We start from the raw sequence: 22583 nt of genomic DNA on the forward strand, positions 1-22583 counted from the left end.
CATCTCAACAAACAAGTGGAGATTTTCCTGATTCTGCATATGGTGAGTAATTTTGTATTGAATTCTGGACATTTGAAATATTATGTGTCTCTAGCTCTTGTTTACATCTAGTGGAAAATGTTGATTTTTTTTTTTAAACCAAGTCACAGACCCACTTGAGTTCTGATGGGAAATTCTAGCCAATCTTCTGTGGATTGTGGATTCAAGTCAGTTCTACTTTCAAAGTTCTTGCAAAGTGATTTGGTTTGTCCTTTATGTTTTAGCACAGGTTCTAGCACAAAGCTGTAGTATGTTATTTAGGGTCAGGCTCCCAGCCATGCACTTGAGAATAAGTCCAGGGATTTGCAAAAACCTTCCTTTGATCACTTGCTCAAACTCCTCCTCTCTATGCCCCTATAATTTCTGGTATCTGTGTTTCCCTTTCATTCCTTTAGTCAGAGGACAACAAAAGAGAAACAATGGATTTCTCCTATTATTGGATCATCAGATGACCACTCCCCCAACACTCAACCCCCTTCCCTGGCTGCTGCCATTTGAGCTAGAACCAGAGGGTTGTCTTGGAGTCTACTTCCAACTTCTGGCTACATTATATCTTAACAAAGTAACCCAAATCTGACAATATGGTAACTTCAGCATTAGTTCACTGGTGCTTCAAACTCTGGTCTTTCCCAAACCATCAGTTAAGAACTGCTTTATAGAGTTTCTTTGAATTGCTCCTCCAGCCGTTCTGCTCAGGTCTATAGCTGCAGTCAGTGGGAGAAACAGTGGGGCATACATTTGCTCCATCTCACCTGGAACATAGGACTGAGTTTTAAATTATAGAACAATTTGACCAATACACTATTCATGAGCTGTCACTGTCACTGTTATCCCGTTGCTCATCGATTTGTTTGAGTGGGCACCAGTAACGTCTCTCATTGTGAGACTTATTGTTACTGTTTTTGGCATATCCAATACGCCACGGGTAGCTTGCCAGGCTCTGCCATGCGGGCGCGATAAACTCTAATTATGATGTTTTTGAGAATGACTGTGTGGATGGGCAATGTTTGAAGCTATGTCTGAGTTACTGCTTATAAGGTGGAAAAGAATCTAAGTGTGAAATATTTGGATCTGCGGGGGCTGGAGCAATAGCACAGCGGGTAGGGCGTTTGCCTTGCATGGGGCTGACCCGGGTTCGATTCCCAGCATCCCATATGGTCCCCCAAGCACTGCCAGGAGTAATTCCTGAGGGCAGAGCCAGGAATAACCCCTGAGCATAGCTGGGTGTGACCCAAAAAATAAAAAAAAAAAAAGAAATATTTGGAGCTGAGCGCTGGCCCAGCCCGAAGGGTTCTACATGGGAGTCTGGTGGGTATGCTGAATTCCTATATAACCTTTTTGTCTGGTTCCCTCACTGTTCCCAGAGGATCTTCCTGAAAAATCTCAACCTGTCACTCACCTTAGAAGATCTTTGGGGCACATTTTTGCCTAAAGGATAGAGCCTGAACTTCTGAGCTGGGGTCACCAGGTTGCTCATGCCTGGACTGACCCCTAACTCCCCTCCTATATCCTGCATTTCTCTACTTCCCTCAGCTCCAAGGGGTATAAAGGATCCCTCAGATACTCCAGCCATGATCATGCCTTCTCATTGTTGCTTCTGTGGAAATGCTTGGCCTCTACCTTTGTGCTTGGCCGTTGGTTTGGCAACATTTGTTTGAACCAACTGAAATGTTACCTACCCCCTGTCAATGCTTCTTAGCTGCTGTCATTGATTATCTATGTTGCTCCAACTTTAGTCACATGTGCAAAAGATGTACTTGAGTACATGAAAGTGTATTCTGCTGGCCACCTGTGTGTGAAATTCCATTGCAGTGGTTGGCATTACTGTCTTCCCCTCTAGCCTGGGCACATGGTAAGAATAGAAAATTACTCAGACTTGTTTCTTCAGAGAAGAACAGGGCCTGACTCAGAGTAGAACTTGAAAGGCATTCAAACATATTCATGCATATAGAGCAGATAGTGACTAAGGCAGCATGTTTTACAGAGAGGAGAAGTGAAGGAATAAGGAAGAGATGCAGTTGATAAAAATAAAAGTTCATGAGGAGCCAGAGATGTAGCACAGTGGGCATGGTACTTGCTTTGTACAAGGCCAACCTGGGTTTGATCCTTGGTATCTTATATGTCCCCTGAGCCCCAGTAGTGATCCTTGAGCATAGAGCAAAGTAATGCTTGAGCACCACTGGGTGTGGCCCAAAACAAAGCAAAAATGTGCATAAGTACTTACAAAATAAAATGAGGTCTCCAACATGTCTCAGCTAAAAGAGAATCATTATACCTTATGTAAACAAAAAGGTTGATAATTCTTTGAAAAATATGCATAATATTTTCCTACATGAAGGAAAATGAGATGTCAGGGGAATATATTATATTTTCAGGTATATCTAAAATGCTAAGGAAATGCCTTTACTCTGGAAAGCACCAGAATCTTGCCAAGGGTTGAATTCAATGCCCCGCTCACCATTTGCTTCTGGGTATTTTGAGGCAAATGAATCAGATTTCCCAAATCTCAATATTCTAATATGTATAATGGACACAATATTTCCGATCTTCTAGAATTGATTTTAACCATATTTCTGACATGGTTAAGCACCCAACAAGTAGCAATTACTAGTTTTATTTTGTGTGAATCAGTAGGGAAAAAAATGGAAGATAAAGTGCTTATTTCAGTTGAATTCTTTATTGTCTTTAGCTCCTTGGAGAGTCTCTGGATTCCCAAGTCCTGAAGCACAGGGACAGGCAAATAGAGCAGAATTTCTTTTTGATATTAGCCATGGCTCTTGATCCAGTAGGGAGACAGCTGCACTTGAGAGCCACAGACTGACCCAGGCAACAAGCCCTTCATACAGGGAAGGAATTTATTTCTCATCTAAGTGGCCTTGACATCTGAAAAGATAGAATTGTATTTTATTTTATCTTATTGTGAAGCAAGGTAGTTTATTGAAACTTATTTAGAGAGATGTGAGGAGGGAAAGAGAGGAAATGTGTTCAAGAGAGAGTACAGGCTTCGCCAGAGTGGAAATAGGAAAGCAGAGAAACACAGAGAGAAGCAAGTGGGATAGTGTTCAAGGGAGAAAATGGGCTTGAAAAGCCAATAGATGGGGCGCCACAGAGGAGGGTGGTGAGAGCCCTCCCTGCCCCAAGGGACCCAGCCCTGGCAGCCGACCTCCAAAACCCAACCGCCACCACGCTCCAAGCCACTTTCCACATGCTTGGGCTGAGCCTCACACATGAGTGAAGTTCCATAGGACCCAGGTAATGCGGAACTTTGTGACCTTGGACTCTGGGCTCAACGGGATCTGGAAGCAGAGATCCTCTGTCTGTTTCCCCCAGTCTCCAGTGACCAAGGGGTCACACCCATAAGCCTCTTCCTGCCAGGGCCAGGTAATCTCCTCATTGGCCACCCTCCAGAACTCACGGCTGCTTCTCCCGGAAGGGAGCATAAAATGAGGTCCCCATAACCATGCCACTGGACTCTGAGCCAAGCTGTTTTCACTCGGAAAACCTCAGAGGTGGGTGGGTGAGAGCCCTCCCTGCCCCAAGGAACCTGGCCCCTGCAAATGACCTCCACAACCCAACCACTGCCATGCTCCAGGCCACTTTCCACACACTCAGGCTGAGCTTCACATATGGGTGAACATATTCCTGGACACATCATAAGACACTCCCTACCGATCCAGACGGAGGAGGTACAGCTGGTACACCTTCTCCAGATGGAGCCCTGGTGACACTGAGCAGCAACTAACATGGCTCCGGGTTGCAGGACTGGAACACATCTGAACTGCACGGCCGCTAACGCGGCCGCGCTACCTTTTCTAAAAACTGAAAACATACAATCTTTTAATGGCAAACCAATTATCAAATGCTTCCTTAGTAGGGCTGTCTTCCTTGGGGGGAAACTCCAACAACAATAGTGAGTTTTGTTATGCAATATGGAATATAATCAAGGTAGAGAGAAAATGAAGTGAAATTCATCAGTTATACAGTTGGGGGGCAGGGGCGGGGGATATACTGGGGATTTTGGTGGTGGAATATGGGCACTGGTGAAGGGATGGTGTTTGAATATTGTATAACTGAGACATAAACCTGAAAACTTTGTAACTTTCCACATGGTGATATAATAAAAATTAAAAAAAAAAGACACTCCCTACCCATTTTCCATAATTACCACACCATATTTCATGGGTTTCAGACAGTAGGCAACAAATCATAGAGGGAAATATATATATATATATGTATATGCATATATACATATTCTCAGGCATGTATACCAAAGCTCACATCACCCAAACTTTAACATGTTGGTGATATCTTATAGAATGTCTTAATGGCTCCTGCCAAAATAGAACAATCTTCACACTGTTTTCTATATGAACACTTTTTTGTAAGCGTGTTCAGCAGTTCTTCATAACAGACAATATATAATATATTCTTTTGGTTGTGTTTTGGGACAGGGATTGGGGCTTGGGATGGAAATCCCGAATTTTCTGGTGGGAAGGTGCAATGGTGGTGGGATAGGTGTTTGAATATTAAATGTAATCAAATATTGTGAAGTAACTTATAAAATAAAAAAATTAAAATAAAAAAAGAAAGAAAAGCCAATAGAGCAACATTTTAACATTCTGGAAAAGTCCTGTTTGCCAAGGATCTTCTAAAACTATAGTGTTGGGGGCTGGAGAGACAGTACAGGGCTAAAAGCACTTAGCTTCCTTATGGATGATCCAGTTTGGATCCCTGTACCACTATGGTCCCCCGAACATTTCCAGGAGTCATCTCTGAGCACAAAGCCAGGAGTAAGCTCTGAACACCACTGGGTTTGCCCCAGACAAAAACAAAAAGAGAAGGGGGGAAAAACTCTACATTTTACTTAAACCTTGCCATGTGCATTTCAATTTTAACTCTTGAAAAAGCCTGCAGCAGGCCTGCTCTTTAAGCCGTGCTCTCCCCTGAGCTTGTATCTCACTTGCTTGTCCCTATGTTTCTTCGCTTGCTTATTTTCACTGTGGAGAAGCCATGCTCTCTCTCTTAAACACACACCTCTTGCTTTATGTCCCCTCACATCTTTCTACATAAATTTCAATGAAAACTTGTTGCCTTGCATGCTGCTAACCACCTTATATGGGCCCCCGAGCCAGCCAGGAGTAATCCCTGAGTTCAGAGTAGGACGAAGTTCTGAGCACTGCCAGGTGTGACTCTCTCCCACCCCCACACCTGCAAAGACAAAATGCCCACAACAAAAGTTTTACTATGATGATAATGAAGATGATGATGGTGATGGTGATAATGATGATGATGTTTGAGGACCACATTGGGTAGTGCTCAGCGGCTACCTAGCTTGGTGTTTGGGGGTCATTCCTGGCAGTTCTTGGAGATCATGGGGTGCTGGGGATCGAATCCAGACCTTTTTCAAGCAAAGCATGTGCCCAGCCTCATGAGCCATCACCCCAGCCATTTATTATTCCCATTCTTACAAATGAGTAAACCAGGACTCAGAGAAATGAAATGACACTCCAGGCTCACTTACCCAACAAGAGGCAGAACTAAGATCGACATCTAATCAGCCTGCTCGAAAACCAGCTTTCATCTGTTCCCAGCCAGCAATAACTTTCAAGGGAAGCCAGGGCTATTTACTTTCTACCTGCTTCTCATTTGCCTTCTCGAATACCATCCCCACTCTGCCTCCCTGCCATAAGCTTTCCTCTGTCACTTAACACTGCCAGATAATTCTTCAGCTACCAGACACCTATATTTATAGGAATTAGGGAAGGAGAGACGTGAGAAAGCATTGAATACATTTATAAACTCAACTCTAATGTAGATCCAAGAGTATATATGTGTGCGCATGTACAAGTAGGAGGATACGCAGGGAGGTACACATCTATATTTCAAATTAGCAAGTCAGTCATGAGTTACAACTCCATGCCAGGGACATCTTTAGATAGCCAGACACCCAGATAATCAAGGCATAGATTAACTCGCTCTGACTGTGCAGTAATTTAAAGCTCTCCGCTTATATGGCCAGTTCGTGGTGGTGAAACATTCCTATGGCATATGGTAACCTTTAGTAGAAAACTCGCAGGGAGAAGTGAGGAATCCCTATCAGACGTGCAAAGAACATGTGGTTGATATTAAAGTGCGCATTCACCCCTCAGGTTCGTGGGACTTGGCCTGCTTTCTCTCCTTTCCCAAGACCTGCCCAGGGCCAGCATCTCTTCTCAACATAAAACAAACCAACAAAGCCCGTCCCTGCCCCCCAGTCCATGGGGCTCTTGTTAGAAATTCTGTGCTGAATTAAACATTAATAAGTACTTTAAATTGGGAGGAAAGAGGCCAGATTCTCATCTCCACTAAATGCCTTGAGTCTGCCTCAAGGGTGTGGATTGGGTTTTACCGTATAATCACTGCACACTGTTGATTTTCAGTCACTGGCACAATTAAAAAGAAAGTCATAATGGTCACACTCGATGTTTTCTGCAAAAGGGAAAAAATTGGTACAAAATCTGCCAGACTTTGCAGTGAAATATGGTAGGTCCTTTCTGAGGGACCACTTTGAAAAGCAGAAATTCAAATCATTAAAGTCAGAAAGATGGTTCCTGGGGCTGGATATCAGAGTTCTAGGGATGCTGTTTGGTGCTGACTACTGAAGCTACTCTCCCAAGGAGCTGGGGCCTCCAGGAGACCCTGTGACCTCTCCACTCTATCTTAGGCCTCTCCCATCCTCTTCTCCTCTGTCTTCCTGAAAGCTGGCTGCTGCCCAAAGCAAGACTCCTCTAAGCTCAGGGGCATTTGATAAAAATGCAGATTCTGCCTCCAGGAGAGGGAACCTGAGATTCTGATTTGTTTTGTTTTGTTTTGTTTTAGAAGGTGGTAGGGGGTGTTAAGTCATTTTAGCAGTACTCAGAGTCACTGAGGGGTCGAATGATTGATCGTAGTGGTGGGCAGAGAATTGAACTGACATTGTCGAATACAAGGGAAGTGCTATAGCCTTGTACTATGATATTATGAATTTGTGTCAGGGAATGTTATGATGCTGGTCCACAAACCTGTGGGCTGCAGTGGTTTCTGGGCAGGTCTCCGTGTTTGGTCTGTCCATGACCACATGGTTCTCTGCTCTTGTGGCCTTTTCTCTGGGTCACCACTTCTGGTGTCTTCCTGTCCTCTCAGAAAAGACTCCAGGTCTGGAGTGATGATACAGTGGGGACAGTGGTTTTCTTGCATGTGGCCAAGCTGGGTTCGATCCTTGACACCCCATATGGTTCCCTGAGTACTGCCAGGAATAAGAAGCCGGAAGTAAGCTCTGAGTGCCATTGGGTGTGACCCTAACACCATCCCTGCTTCCTGAAAAGGACTGCAGTCTTCTTGAATTAAGGCTCAATGCTTCTTCTTTTTTTATTCAATCACTAATTCTTTGGTTTTGTTTTGTTTTGCATTTTGGGTCACATCTGGCGATGCACAGGGGTTACTCCTGGCTCTGCACTCAGAAATTACTTTTGGCTGTGCTCAGGGGACCAAATGGGATTCTGGGAATCGAACCTGGGTCGGCTACATGCAACACAAACGCGCTACCTGCTGTGCTATCACTCCAGCCCCTAAATCACCAATTTGATTTAAGTTACAAAGATATTTATGGTTGAGTTTTAGGTGTATATTGTTCCAAAACCAACCCTTTCACCAGTGCCTACTACTATCCATCAATGTCCCAGTTTCTCTCCTGCCCCCCAGCCTGTCTCTGTAGCAGGCATTTTCCCCCTCCTCCATTGTCCTAGTGTTTCTTTCCCTAATTTACAACCCCCACCCCTGCCCCAGTGCCAAGCTTCCTGCTGAAGACCAGCTCTCCTGCTGTTTGTTGCTATTGCCATTGAGCATTTGGTATTATTCCCCTATGAGGCTTCTTTATATCACACTAGGAGAGAAACCGTTCTGAGTCTGTTCCTCTCCCTCTGACTGATTTCATTCAATAGGATACTCTCCAGATTTATCTACACTGCAGCAAATTGCGTGACTTTATCTTTTCTTGAGGCTGCCATCATGTATATGTTCCATGGTTTCTTTATCCAGTCATCTGTTCGTGGACATTTGGGTTGTTTCCACATTTTGTCTATTGTGTATAGTGCTCCAATGAACCTAAGAATGCAGATGTTTTTTCTGATTTATGCTTTTGAACCTTTGGGGTATATTCCCAGGAGTGGAATTGCAGGCTCATATGGAAGCTCAATTTCTTGGATTTTTTTGTTTGTTTGTTTGAAAGATTTAATTAACTTGGGGGGGCGGCAGAAACTCATAGTTTTTTGAGGAATGTCCATATCTTAGCGCTGCCAGGGGTTCTCAGATGTTGGAAATCAACTTATCAAAAAGACTGGACCAGTTGACATTTCCAACAGCAGTAAATAAGGGTCCCTTTTCCCCCACATCCTCGTCAGCACTGGTTGTTGTTATTCTTTTTGATGTGTGCCAGTCTCTGGGGGGTGAGATGATATCTCATTGTTGTTCTGATTTTCATTTCCCTGATTATTAGTGACATAGAATATTTTTATATGCTTTCTTCTCTGAAGAAGTTCCTGTTTATCTCTTTTCCCCATTTTTTTGATAGGTAAGTCCCCATTTCATGATCTCATTTAAACTTAACTATCTCAGTAAGGCCCCATCTCTATTATAGTCACACTAGGGTTGAGATTTCAATACAAACCTGGGAAGCTGGGATCTGGGAAACAATTTCAGCCTGTAAATAAATAGTAAGTGCCTAGATCATTGTATCACTGTATCACTGTCATCCCGTTGTTCATTGATTTGCTCGAGTGGGCTCCAGTAACGTCTCCATTCGTCCCTGTTGCATGCTAATGTATCCCGATGGCGTATTGGGGGCTCTTTCAGGATCAGGGGAATGAGGAAAGAGGACCATCGTTGTTACTATTTTTAGCATATTGAGTATGCCACAGGTAACTTGCCAGGCTTTGCTGTGTGGGCGGGATACTCTTGGTAGCTTGCCAGGCTCTCCAAGAGGGATGAAACAGCTCTAAAAAATTCATGAAAAAGTCAAGAGAGATATTACCGAGGGTAGGGTGCTTTCCTTGCATGTAGCTAACCAGGGTTTAAGCCTGACATTTTATATGGTCCCCAGAAACCCACCAGGAGTGATCTCTGAGCACAGAGCTAGGAGTAAGCCCTGAGCATCACCAGGTATGGCCCAACCTCTCCTCCTCACAAAATAAATATCATGCACAAGTCATATATAATTAATGATTATTCATTAGGAAAGTTTTAGAAAGCAGAAAGGGCTAGAGAATGCAGGAGGTAAGGTGTTTGCCTTGTGTATAGTTGCTTCTGGTTTGATTTCCAGCATTTGAGCACTGCCAGAGGTCACTCTGGAGCACAGAATCAGAAATCCCTGACTACTGACTATGATGAAAAAAAACAAAAACAAAAAACCTTCTGTCCAGAATAAATTAGTAAAAGCAAAACTGAAGTGAGTGAAATTAACTGTAATAATTGATTTAGTCCAATATACCAAAAATAAATTTTCAATGTATTTGATATGAGATTATCTGGATATCCCTATACTAAAGACTCAGGACAGTGTGTATTTTCACACTGAACACACTGTTTGGACCAGCTTGATGCTCAGCACTTATAGTCACCTGTAATTGGTGCCGGTGGATTTGACGCTGTAGATACTGAATCAATTGCTTTCTGCCTCACTAGGAAACTGATCTGGTGCCTTTGAGGTAGGCCTCAGGTGGCTTTTAATCAAGGATATTTGATGACAAGAGAAGACTTTCACCAACATCTCTGATTGGTCACAGGTGTGTGACCCTGCCCCTCTCCACCATCACTTCCTATCTCCTCTCTGTCTCACACGCTCTGTTGTTTGCCTATCCAGAGCCTCCCTCAGGGCCTTTGCCCTGGTAGTTTCTTTTCAGATATTCTTTCCAGGATCGCTACATGACTTGCTCTTCAGGGTCGTTGAATATTTGCTCAAATGAGTAGAGGCCTTGTCCTGAAGCCTGACTTGAGTCTCAAACACTGTCCCTGCCCTGCTGTGCCATTCCTAGCTTTGATTTCCTTCTCATTACGTATTTCTAGCTAACATACTACCTATTTTTTGTTGATTTATCTTTATTATTTGTATACCCCACTAGGATACAAATTTCATAAGGGTAGGGACTTTCATATTTTGTTCCCATCTGTGTCTTCTGTACCCAGAAAATGCATGACATGAGTTAGGTAATCAGCAAATATTTCTTACTGCATGGACAAAAGAGAGAATGATATCATAGGCTTAAAGAGCTTGATTTCAGGCCCTTTACCCTGTCAATGATCACCATTTTTGGGGAAATGCCGCAGTTGTGTGTCATCAGGTAAAATGGAAGGATCACAGTCTCATTCCAACAGGAGCCTGCAGTTGAAGGCAGTGTTTAGAGAATTAAGAATAGGAATGGCTAGTGCAGATAAGATACTGGGAAATGTTCCAAAGTTTTAAAAAAGGAAGTGATGGGTTAAAAAGGGCCAACCTGTAAATGACATACAAATCTCTAGCTAATACATGAAGTAAAATGCTTACTGGCCTCTTGCTGACTTAAAAGATTCTGTTATTATTATTTTCTACATTATCATGTAAATTTCTAAAAAAAAAAAATCTGTTTTCTATAGAACGACAGGCAACAGAGATGCTTCCAGACCCCATGCCAGGCTGTCTTAAATGGGGCAACTTGAAGGGGGACAGGTGAGTTTCTCTCCCAACCCCAACAGAGCCCTGGCCAGCCAAAAACCTCCAGAACTCAATTGCCACCATGCTTATGGCTGCTCTCCACAGGCTTGGATGAGCCTCACCCATGAGTGAACCTGCTGTATAATTGTATTCTAAATTTTAGAGTTCCTGGAGCGTGCGGCTGCATTTGCAGCTGTGTGACCTCTCATACTAATACTTACACATTATCCCCACTGATGTACCAATCTCATGGGGGGGGGTGGAAATATATATATATATACATATATATGTATGTATATATAAAAGCACACAAGGCTCAACCTTTAACAAACATGTTATTAATCTCTTATACAATGGCTTAATGACTCCAGGATGAATTACAACAATCTTCACACACTTTCCTCTAAAGAAACTTTATTGGACCACTTTTAGTGGATTATTCATACCAAGCGATACAAAGTTAATTGTTTCAGTTCTGCTTTGGGAAAAACAGTTTGGGATTTGGGGTGGAAACATTCAAAATATTTGAATGGCAATGGTGATGGGATTGTTGATCGAATATTAAATGTAAAGAATTATTGTGAACAACTTTATAAAATTAAAATAAAATTTAAAAAATCTGTTTCCTACTTAGAGCAGTGTCATGGAAATTTTTCTTGAGTTTGATTATAATTTTAGTAAAATTATTAATTTAGTAAATTTACTAAATTTAGTAGAATATAGTAAAAACTTTAGAATTTGGGTTGGTCTTTTTATTGATTTCACATTCACTTATAATATGACATACCTCTATGTGTGTATAGAACTCACCACACACTCTGTCAAAGTTCTAGTGTCATCTGACTTTCTATTCATCTCAAACTTTCCAGAGTCTGAGTTAGTTTTGTTGTTTTCCTAGATTGCCTATATTCCAAATATGAATTAAACCATGTAGTAATTCTTTCACATCTTTACTTATTCCACTTAGTATAATCACCTCAATTTCCATCCATTTTTCCCCTTCAAAATCCTGATTTCATTCTTTTTAGTAGTAGGGTAGTAGTATTCTATTGATGTCCATACCACAGCTTCTTTATCTGGACAACTGTCGATGGACATTTAGCTTGATTCCAAGTTTTGACTGTCACGAATAGTACAGCTATGAACACTGGGTGTAACTATCCTTTCCAATGAACATTTTCATGTCCTTGGATAAATGCCTAAGAGTAGTGCTTATTTATTTATTTATTTATTTATGGAAAAAAGGATTTATTTATTTATTTTTTATTGATTCACCGTGAGGTACAGTAACAAAACTTTCACGTTTGAGTTTCTATCATACAGTTATCCAACACCCATCCCTTCACCAGTGCACATTATACACCACCAAAATCCCCAGTATCCCCCTCCTCCCTCCATTCCACACCTCCCCCTGCCTTGTGGGAGACAATTTGCACAATACTCTCTTTCTTTACGTTAGTTACCTTCGATATTTTGAGACCAGACCCACCATCACTCATACCTGCTGAAAAGGCGATGCTAAACAATGTGTTTTGTATTGTTTGTTTTGGATGCAATATAATATTGCCTGGCTGTGAGAGTGGCCGCGCACTATAGGAATTCTAAAATTTTAATAATTAGGGTCTGAAGAGATCGTTGCAGCAAGCTGCTTGGGTCTGAGATTTGTTTGTGTGTCTCTGGATCTTGGCCATGTGGGAGCTTAAGTAGACGGTGGCCATGTGTTGCATCATCTCAGAGGCCCATGGGGCGGGGGAAAGGAGGAGTGCCCACTCCTCCCCTGTCCGTGAGGCCTGGCATTTGGCACCACCACCGCTCCTACCTGGAGCTTATTGCTGACTTCTAGAAAATGGCGGTCACCGAAGTTCATAGGGGGTAGGCGGCGGGACGGCACCTACCCGCGTCTGGAGCAGCCCAGCTGAAACGACCTATTGCAAAGTCCAGGGCCATCTCAATCTCTGTAGCAAGTTGCTCAGGTCCGAGGTTCGTTCGTGGGTCTCAAGTAGTGTTGTTTAAAAGAAATCTCCATATCATTTTCCATAGAACTTTCAGCAATATTCCCACAGTGTACCAGAATTCCTTTATCTCCATGTCTTGTCAATTCTTTAAAAAAAATTTAAGGGGCTGGAGCAATAGCACAGTGGGTAGGGGGTTTGCCTTGCAAGCGGCCGACCCGGGTTCGATTCCCAGCATCCCAAATGGTCCCCTGAGCGCTGCCAGGGGTGATTCCTAAGTGCAGAGACAGGAGAATCCCTGTGCATCGCTGGGTGTGACGCAAAAAGCCAAAAAGAAAAAAATTTAATCACCGTGAATTAGAGTTACAAAGCTATTCATGATTGAGTTTCAGGTATACAATGTTCCATCCGCAATCTCTTCACCAGTATCCACTTCCTTCCACCAATGTCACCAGTTTTCCTCCTGTCCTCCAGCCTGCCTCTATAGCAGGCACATTTCCTCTCCACCATTGTCCCAGTGTCCCTTTCCTTAATTTATCCACGCCACCTCTAATCCAGTTGTCTTATTCATTCTTATTTCCAATTTTTATCATATAGCCCATTTTTGCCCATGTGGAATGATGTATGATGGTTAATTTTTTTTTTTCTTCTTGGGTCACACCTGGCGATGCACAGGGGTTACTCCTGGCTCTGCACTCAGGAATCACCCCTGGTGGTGCTCAGGGGACCATATGGGATGCTGGGAATCGAACCCGGGTCAGCCCCATGCAAGGCAAACGCCCTACCCGCTGTGCTATTGCTCCAGCCCCAATGATGGCTAATTTTTAAATGAGTCAACCTCGGTAGGCTATGGTGCCAGATGTTTGATCAAACCCTTCTCCAGATGTTGCTAAGAAGACATTTGTCAGTGTGGCTAAATTTTAAATCAGTAGATTTTGAACAAAGTAGATTACTCTCAATAATGGGTCTTTCTAGTCAGTTTGAGGTCAGAAGAGAAAAAATTGAGGTCTTCAGAAAAAGAATCCTGTTTCTTTTTGACTCTCCCCAGGGGTCAGAGAGATAGTGTGGTGGATAAGTCACTTTTATTGTCTTGTCACTTTGTTTCAGATTGTGGAAGAAGAATGTCGTATTTATTTTTCAATTTAATAATTCTCTCTTAAACTAAAAAATATATAGTTTGTGTAACAATGGAGTTAATGATTTTAGTTTCTGGTGTACAAAGTGATTATATCACCACCAAAATCCCCCTGAATCTTAACCACTGTCATTAAAAACCCTCTGTTATACTATGCAGCTGTTAGAAAAGATGAAATTTGCTTATACATGGATGGACATGGAAAATATCATGCTGACTGAAATGGGTCAGAAATAGAGGGACAGACATAGAATGACTGCACTCATTTGTAGAATATAAAATAACAGTACGAGACTAACATTCAAGGGCAGTAGAGACAAGGGCCAGGAGGATTGCTCCATGGTTGGAAGCCTGTCTCAAGTACTTCAAAGATTCTAAAGGCAGTTGGGATAGAGAAGGGACTATTAAGTCAATGATAGTTGAAGGGATCTCTCAGGATGGGAGATGTGTGCTGAAAGTAGACAAAGGACCAAACATGATGGTCTCTCAATATCTGTATTGCAAACCATAATACCCAAAAGTAGAGAAAGAGTGTAAAGGAAAGTACTTTCAATAGAGACATGGGTGTGAGGTGCGGTGGGGGTAGTGGGAGGGATATTGGGGATATTGGTGGTGAAAAATGTACACTGGTGGAAGGATGGGTGTTCAATTATTGTATGATTAAAACTCAATCATGGAAGCTTTGTAACTGAATATCAGGATAATTCAATTAAAAAACCTATTATTTAGGTCACATGTTTATAATAGTTTTGATATGTATGGCTATGGTATATATAGTTACCCACAATTTTCATATTTTGTATAAATGAACTTAAGCCAACTTGGCATTGGCTTGCTACATTCTGGTGCCCTATTCCATAGACCAGAGGTGTGTAAATAGAATTCCTAAGAAAACTCTAGTTCAAGGCTGGAAAGATAGTGCAGCATATGAGGCAATTACAGTTAGATGCCTGGGATCCCATGGTCACACAAGCACTTCAAGGAGAGCCAGTAGTATGAGCATGGTTGGGTGTCTTCCACTTCCCCAGCACACACTATTCTAGTTGAGGGTATGAGTTGGAACTGTGTAGTGGGAATGTCGGGGCCTGAAATAGAAAAGAAGGAAGTATAAGTACATTTAATGCATGGAACTCATTCTTAAATTTGCTTTAAGTGAATTCATACTCATAAAATGTGTGATTATGTGGCATGTAAGTTAATAGGACTTTCAATAGGACTACTCCATGTCAGTGATTTTTATTTGTTAAAGGAGATTAAATTACAGGGACGAGGGTGAGGGTAGAGCAGGGAGGGCTCTTGCCTTGCATGTGGTTCACCCAGGTTTGAGCCACAGCTTCCCTTATAATCTCCTGAGCACTGCTAGGGGGGATTCCTGAGTGCACAGCCAGGAATAACCCCTGAGCATTGTCAGGTATGGCCGCAAAACAAAATAAAGCAAACAAACAAAAAAGATAAAATACAATATATTGTTTGGGCCAGAAAGATAGTAGAACAGGTAGGTTACTTGCCTGGATTTGATTCTCAGCAACCCACATGGTCCCCTGAGCACCACCAAGAGTGATTCCTGAGAGTAACTACTGAACATTGCTGGGTGTGGCCCCCCAACAAACAAAAAACTCACTGTATTTGGTTCACTTTAACTATAACAAGCATTCATTTTAGTTAGTGGCAATTTCCCCCTGAGTTACATTCCTGCCTGCCTCCCTGTTTTCTCCCTGTGATGCCAGGGACCAAATTCAGGGCCTCACACATGCGCAGCAAGTGCTCTATTGCTAAGTCATATTCCAAGCCCCTCACATTCATTTTAGAAAATAAAGTTTTAAACCCACCCAAATCTCACCTTCCATCAGGATCAGTTAAATGGTTGTGAAAACTGCAGTTTGAAGTAGAATTTGGAAACCTCATAAATTTACATTATGGAATGACTCAGGGTCACCACTGTGACAGGTGGCTCTGTGGGCACTTAACCTGGGTTCACCTTCTTGTGGATAGGTAGGCATGGATTATGCTTCTCACCCTGCTGATCTCTGGTCACTTCCAGATCTGAATCCTAGAATTTGGTCAACTGTCAGGAGGGGTCGGTGATGATCATTCCTCTAATGGTATCCTTTTATTTGAGGGTTAGGGATTGGAGATACATCTGGTGGTACTTAGGTGATACTCTAGTAATATTTCTCGTAGCTCACTGGTCATTCCTGGCAGTATGTAAGGGACCATGTAGTCCTGGGGATTGAACCGGTGTTTGCTGTATGTGAGGCATGAGCTTTAACCCCTGTGCTGTCTCTTTGCCCTGATGATATTCTTTTGAATGGAAGCACGAGCTTTAACCCCTGTATTGTGTCTTTGACCTGATGATATTTCCTTTGAATGGTTTCTTAATAGCATGTTTCAGCAGAATGGGCCACCAGCCAGACTCAGGACTGTGACTTCACAAACAGAAGAGCAAACTTCATATTTATGCTTAAACTGCAGCTTGATTTCCCAAGAGTGGAGCTAGTCTGGTCTCTATGGTTGCGCCCATATTTGCATTATAAACCCCACATGAAAATTGGCTCTCTCCCTATCCAAATACTTCACTTCCACTTACTGGGTGATGGCTGTAGATGATGGAAAAGATCGACTAGTAAATGATTATAAAGTACTTGGCTAATCAAAATTAGGGCTAAGTAACACTTTGATAAGGCCAGGCAGTAGCAAGCACTGATAACCTGGGCCTTCTGCCCTTTGAGAGGCCTAGCTTTGGCAGACACCCACATGATGTGTGTTGCCTCTGTCCACTGTCCATATTGACTGGCTATTCCCCAGGTGTGGAGCATGCTGGGAAATGCACAGAATCCAGACACTCATGGTTCTTGACTCCTATCTGAGAACTAAGCTCCGCCTCATGGATGACTTAGCTCATTGGATGGGTTTTTCTGGATTTTATGAGAGGGATTAGGTAGTTTGTGCATTATAGCAAAACCTGTTTTTTTTTGTTTACTATTTATGTAACTTCTTGCCATGCTAGGGATTGAACCCAGGTCCTCACACTTGTAAGGCAAGTGCTCTTCTGCTGAGTGACACTTCCTGGTCCAAAACATAATTTTAGGTGTTCAAAAATATTACTCATCGAAGAGATACTTGGCCACCCAAGTTTATAAAACTGGTTCACTGTAGCTAAAAGGTTTCCTCAATCCAAATAGCTATCAACAGATGTTAACACTGCTGATAACATTGTTAGTAATGTTATCAATATTAACACGGAGTATCAGCCAGCTTTAAAGTGTAATGGATACACGCCTGCTGCTGTATAGGTAAATCTGGGAAAGATTTTGCTAAGTGCAATAAATAAGCCAGGCACAAAAGAACAGATATTATATGATTTCATTCATGTGATGTACCTAGAATCGTTAAATTCAGAGGCAGAAAACAGAATCATGGTTGCCAGAATTGGAGGGGAAAGAGAATGTGGATTTACTGTTTATGAAGGACAGAGTTTCAGCTTGAGGTGATTAGAAATGGACGGCAGTGCTGGCTGTGCTGGCTGTGAATGGACTTAGTGCCATCGAGCTGCTTCTTAATAAGAGGGTAAGGACTAAAAAGGGGCCGAGTGATAGCCCAGTGGGCTGGAGCATGTGCTCTGCATGCTGGAGATTTGGGTTTGATCTCTGGCACCTCATAGTTCCTCAAGTACCACCAGAGGTGACCCCTGAGCACAGAGGTAGGAGTAGCCTTTGAGTACTGCTAGGTCTGCTCCCAAAGTCAACTTACCTTTTATATACACACACATGCAGTGTCAGGGCCTGAGCTTAGGGCCTTGTGCATGCTGGCATGTACTCTGACACTTAAGATACCTCCCAGGTCCCATGCTACGTGTTTCATCACCAAACTGTACTCATATACCCATATCCATGTGTTGTGCACACACAGCCCTGTAGGCTGCAAGATAGTGGTGGGGGAACACTCAGCGATGAATTTCAGGAGCATTTCATAAAGCCAGAGCCAGCTCATGTCCATCAAAGAGCCATCGAGAGCCCTCAAGTGACTCTGCTGTCCCTTGGCTGTGGAGGAAGGGCAGTTCGGGAAAGATCCCAGTAAGACCAGCTTTGAGGAGGTGAGGGGTCTGCGCCCCGGTGTATAACCTGTTGCCCTTTTGTGTGTTGGGGGAGGGGCCACACCCAGCGGTGCTGGGGGCTGCTCCCAGCTTGGTGTCCAGAGTTTGTTCCCGTGGCTGTGCTCAGCAGATTGAACCCAGGCCTCCCACGTATGCTCCAGTGCGCAGAGCTGTGGTCTCTCCAGCCTTTAGGGGGCGCACTCTCCATTGTGCTGACCACTCTGGCTGTGCAGCTTTTCCTCTCAGACCTGCATGGGGAGGCCCTTCTTTGGGAAGCTTTTTGTCACGCAGAAGTGGGTGACGGGGGCGGGGTGGGGGGTGGGGGGGTGGGGGGGGTAGAGTGTGGGTTGTTTCAACTGCCACCACCACATAGTCCTCTGAGCATCACCAGGAATGACCTCCAGCAGGATCCACGAACAGTCCCAGCACTGGAGGTGTGCAACCTCCCCTGAAAGAAAGAAACAACAACAACAACAAAGAAAGGAAAAAAAAAAAAAGAGGAGCTGGTTAGTGATGTTTGCTGCGGTTTGGTGTAGAGCTGGGCAGGCAGTGGCCCTTCCTGGGAGCTCTGGCCTTCCTTCAATCTCAGCTTGTTTCTTTTTCTTTATTTTTCTGTTTTGTGCTCAGGGATTACTCCTGGCGGGGCGCAGGGGACCAAGAGGGGTGCAGAGATTGAATCCAGCTCAGCCTCATGCAGGGCAGTGCCCTACCCGCTGTGCTGTCGCTCTGGCCCCCACTCTTTTTTCCTATAAGATTAAGACAGTAGGTTTCAATGCACAGATTAGAAAATGTACATCTGCATTTGTTGTTCTTCCCTCAACTTAGAAACCTGTGGGAATGTGTTTGAGCACAGCAGAAAGGCCATCCTTCTGAGGTGCTGGATGCCCTGCGTAGAAATGGGAGTTTGCCGTCCTGCTCAAAGGAAAGGGCAGCAAACACCCGAAAACACAGAGGTGCTGAGAGCTCCTGGCAGGGGCCCTGCCAAGTGCGGGGAAGCCCCTGGCAGCGGCGCCAGGATCTGCCACTGCTGCAGGATGGGGGCAGGAAACGGGGAGGACTTGACACCCCCCTCACCCTCCGCCCCCCCTTCACCTCGATGGCTGATGAGGATTTTGTACGCAGATCTTGCTGAACTCGCAGTCAAAACCAACTGCCTCGGATTCTTTGCTCCCCTGGGTGCCGGAGAAAATGAGGTGTGTGTTAACATGTTCCCCCTGGATTCTGCTGCAGGCATCAACAAGGCTCATCACAAATGACCCCAGAGTATGCTAAAGCCGGGAGCAGGCACTTTCTGCCTAGAGAAGAAAATGCATATTGCAGGGAGAGAGACAACCAGACAGATAGACACACACAGAGAGACAGACAGACAGACAGAGATAACACACACACACACACACACACACACACAGAAGAGAGAAAGAGAGAGAGCGCCAATATTCTCCGAGGGCTACAAGGTGTGAGGCAAGTGTACTGGGACACCATTTTACAGCTGTTCAATAGGAAAAACCAGAAATCTGACAGCACTCAATGCCGGAACTGCAGACATGGAGGACCCGTGACAGGGCTGCAGCCAGAGCTAGCGGTGAGAGGCTCAGACTCGACCGAAGCATGTTATGGTTCCCCCAGCACCAAAAGGAGAGAAGACTCTGAGCACTACCCTGCTCTCCTCTCCCCAAATAAAATAAAAATAAAGAACCCTCTAGATATTTCTCTGGGAATACCAACAGGCATAAACTTTGAAAATTGATTAGCATTTCCTAAATAGGACATTTATGATTGAGTAATGTTATGACCAAGTATTTTATCTCTATGGTATAGACCAGAAAGTTATTTTCACGTCATTATAACAGCAATGACAAAAGGCATATCTGAGCCCAATGAAGCCATTTGTTCACACGAGCGAAAAACAAAAATAAAACTGGAAGTACTAGGAGAGTGAATGAATACACATTATACAGCAGATATATATGAACAACACAGCATGTAGATGACAATGTGAATAAATCTTGAGATGTCCAAAGTGAAGAAACATTTCAAAAAATTGCAAATTGCTCAGGGGTGGAGAGATTAGGACAGAGCTTAAAATGTTTGCCTTGCACTCTGGTTCCAAACCCAGGACCACACCTGTTCCCCGAGTACAGTCAGGGTCACCCCTGAGCAGAGAGCCCGGATCAGCATCTGGGCAGCTCTGGGTGTGACCCACCTCCCAGGCTCCCCAGAGGATCACAGAAAACTTAATACTCTTGATTAAAAACAACTCTAAAAAGGCATATGCTTAAAAATCCTTCTACTGTCAATACAGCTACTTACAAACGAAAGCAAGGACGCGATAAGTAGTGGATTCATGAAGGCAAGAAGGGGCTCAGACAGGGCTGTGAGGATCGTGGGCCAGCTGTTGGCTTGTATTCTGGATGGTAGATTTGAGGGTGCTTATTTTATAACCTAGGCTGGAAGATGACTCTAAAGGCCGAGCACATACTTTGCAGGGGGACGGCAGAGTTTGATCCCTGGCTCCACATAGTCCCAAAGCACCACTAGGAGCATCCCTGAGAGGTGGGAGTAGCCCCTGAGCAGTTTCCCTCCCCCAAAGCCCCCAAATTAAGCTGTGCATGTAACAGACATATGAACTAATGGAGGGAGGGTTTTATGAACCAGGATTATGCTTCATTCATAATATGATACTATGCTTCTGAGGACATTTTGCCCCCCAAGTCCCAAGAAAGGCAAAAACCCTCATGTAGGAGTCAGCAACAGGGTGGTCTCTGCCTAGTCAGAGAGGGGCCTGCTCATCTGAGGTTTCTTGTGTGCCTGAGGATGTCTGCAAATCCCACTCTTGGACATTCACTTCCTTTTACTTCCATCACTCCAGCTTCCTACTAACATGTAAGTAGTGCTAGGAATAGCATATAATTTATTAGTCTTGTGTGTTTTCAGAACAATCTCAACTAGCTTTCCAGGTCTCACTCTGGATTTATTTCATTCCTTGTAACAGCTGCACAGATTTATCTGTACCATAATTTATTTAGCCACTTTTTTTCTCTCTTTTTGGCAGGGGAGGGCTGTTAGGATCTTGCTCAAGGCTTACTCTTAGCTCTGTGCTCAGCAGTGACCCCTGGTGGTGTTTGGGGAACCATGTGTGAAGCTAGAAATGTACCTGGATTGGCTGCATTGCAAAGCATTTAACCCATGTACAATCTCTCCCGTCCCTTTGACCACTTACTGTTTCCACACCTGGTGGTGCTCAGGGATTAATCCTAGCTCTGCATTTAGGAATTACTCCTGGCGGACTCAGGGGCCCATATGGGATGCTAGGGATCCAACCTGGATCAGCTGCATGCAAAGCAAGCACCCTGTCTGTTGTACAGTCTCTCCATGCCCTGTTCCTAGTTTTTGCCTCTAAGAAAAGAATATAGAGGGGCTGGAGCGATAGCAAGTGGGTAGGGCGTTTGCCTTGCATGTGACCAACCCAGATTTGATTCCCAGCATCCAATATGGTCCCCAGAGCACCGCCAGGGGTAATTCCTGAGTGCATGAGCCAGGAGTAACCCCTGTGCATTGCAGAGTGTGACCCAAAAAGCAAAATAAATAAATAAATAAATAAATATATATATATATATATATATAAATGCTGAATATTTGAATATAGTTGGTTTGAGGATGCTGATAGAATGACTTTCCATGATTTCTGAGTAAACAACAAACCAAAAAAACAACCCCACAAAAAAACCCTACTACCTTCATTATTAATGTTGTATTAATTACTGCCAAAGTGCCTCCAAAATAGTTTCTTGGGGCTGGAGTGATAGCACAGTGGGTAGGGCATTTATTTGCCTTGCACACGGCCGACCCGGGTTCAGTTCCCAGAATCTTATATGGTCCCCTGAGCACCGCCAGGGGTAATTCCTGAATGCAGAACCAGGAGTGACCCCTGTGCATCACCGAGTGTGACCCCCCAAAAAAGAAAAAACAAAACAAAATTGTTTTTCATTTTTCTAGACCCAGCCAAAATGTGTCACTGTGATGTGAGGGACTGTTAAGAAATTATCTTTGTTTCTTAATTTTGGGCTTGGGGCCATGCCTGGCAGTGCTCAGGGCTTACTACTAGTTAGTAAGGAACTACCACTCCTGGGGGGCTTGAGGGACCATATGGAGTGTTGAGGATGGACTCTGGCTCAGCAGCAGGACAGGCCAGCACCTACTTGCTGTACTAGACTCTGGCCAAGGAAACCACCTTAATTTAATTTAATTTAATTTTTTGCGAGGGGATACGCCCAGTGGAACTCAAGTTTCTCCTGGCTCTCTGCTCAGGTGTATGCTGAGGTGGCTGGAGCATCGTGTGTGGAACGAACAGGGCTCAGCTGTGTAAAAGATGTGCATCTTCCTCCTGAAGCATCTCTGCCGCTCTTTAATGGCTTCTGTTGTTTCTCCTGTGTGGTCCAGAAGAAATGGTTCTTTGCCCAGGGATAGAGGAGGGGCAAGGTTCACCTCTGTCCCTTATCCTCTTCTCGATAATGCCTGGGTGCTCTTTTTTTTTTTTAATTTTTAAAATTTTATTGAATCACCATGAGATGCCTGGGTGCTCTCTGGGCAGAAAATAATGGGGTTGGGTCCCTCCTCGTGCCTGCACCTGGCTTATAGCCTGGGGGACCCGGGAGAGTAATT

This window comes from Sorex araneus, chromosome 2 (assembly GCF_027595985.1).
Source record: "Sorex araneus isolate mSorAra2 chromosome 2, mSorAra2.pri, whole genome shotgun sequence".
In the NCBI taxonomy this organism is placed as follows: domain Eukaryota; kingdom Metazoa; phylum Chordata; class Mammalia; order Eulipotyphla; family Soricidae; genus Sorex; species Sorex araneus.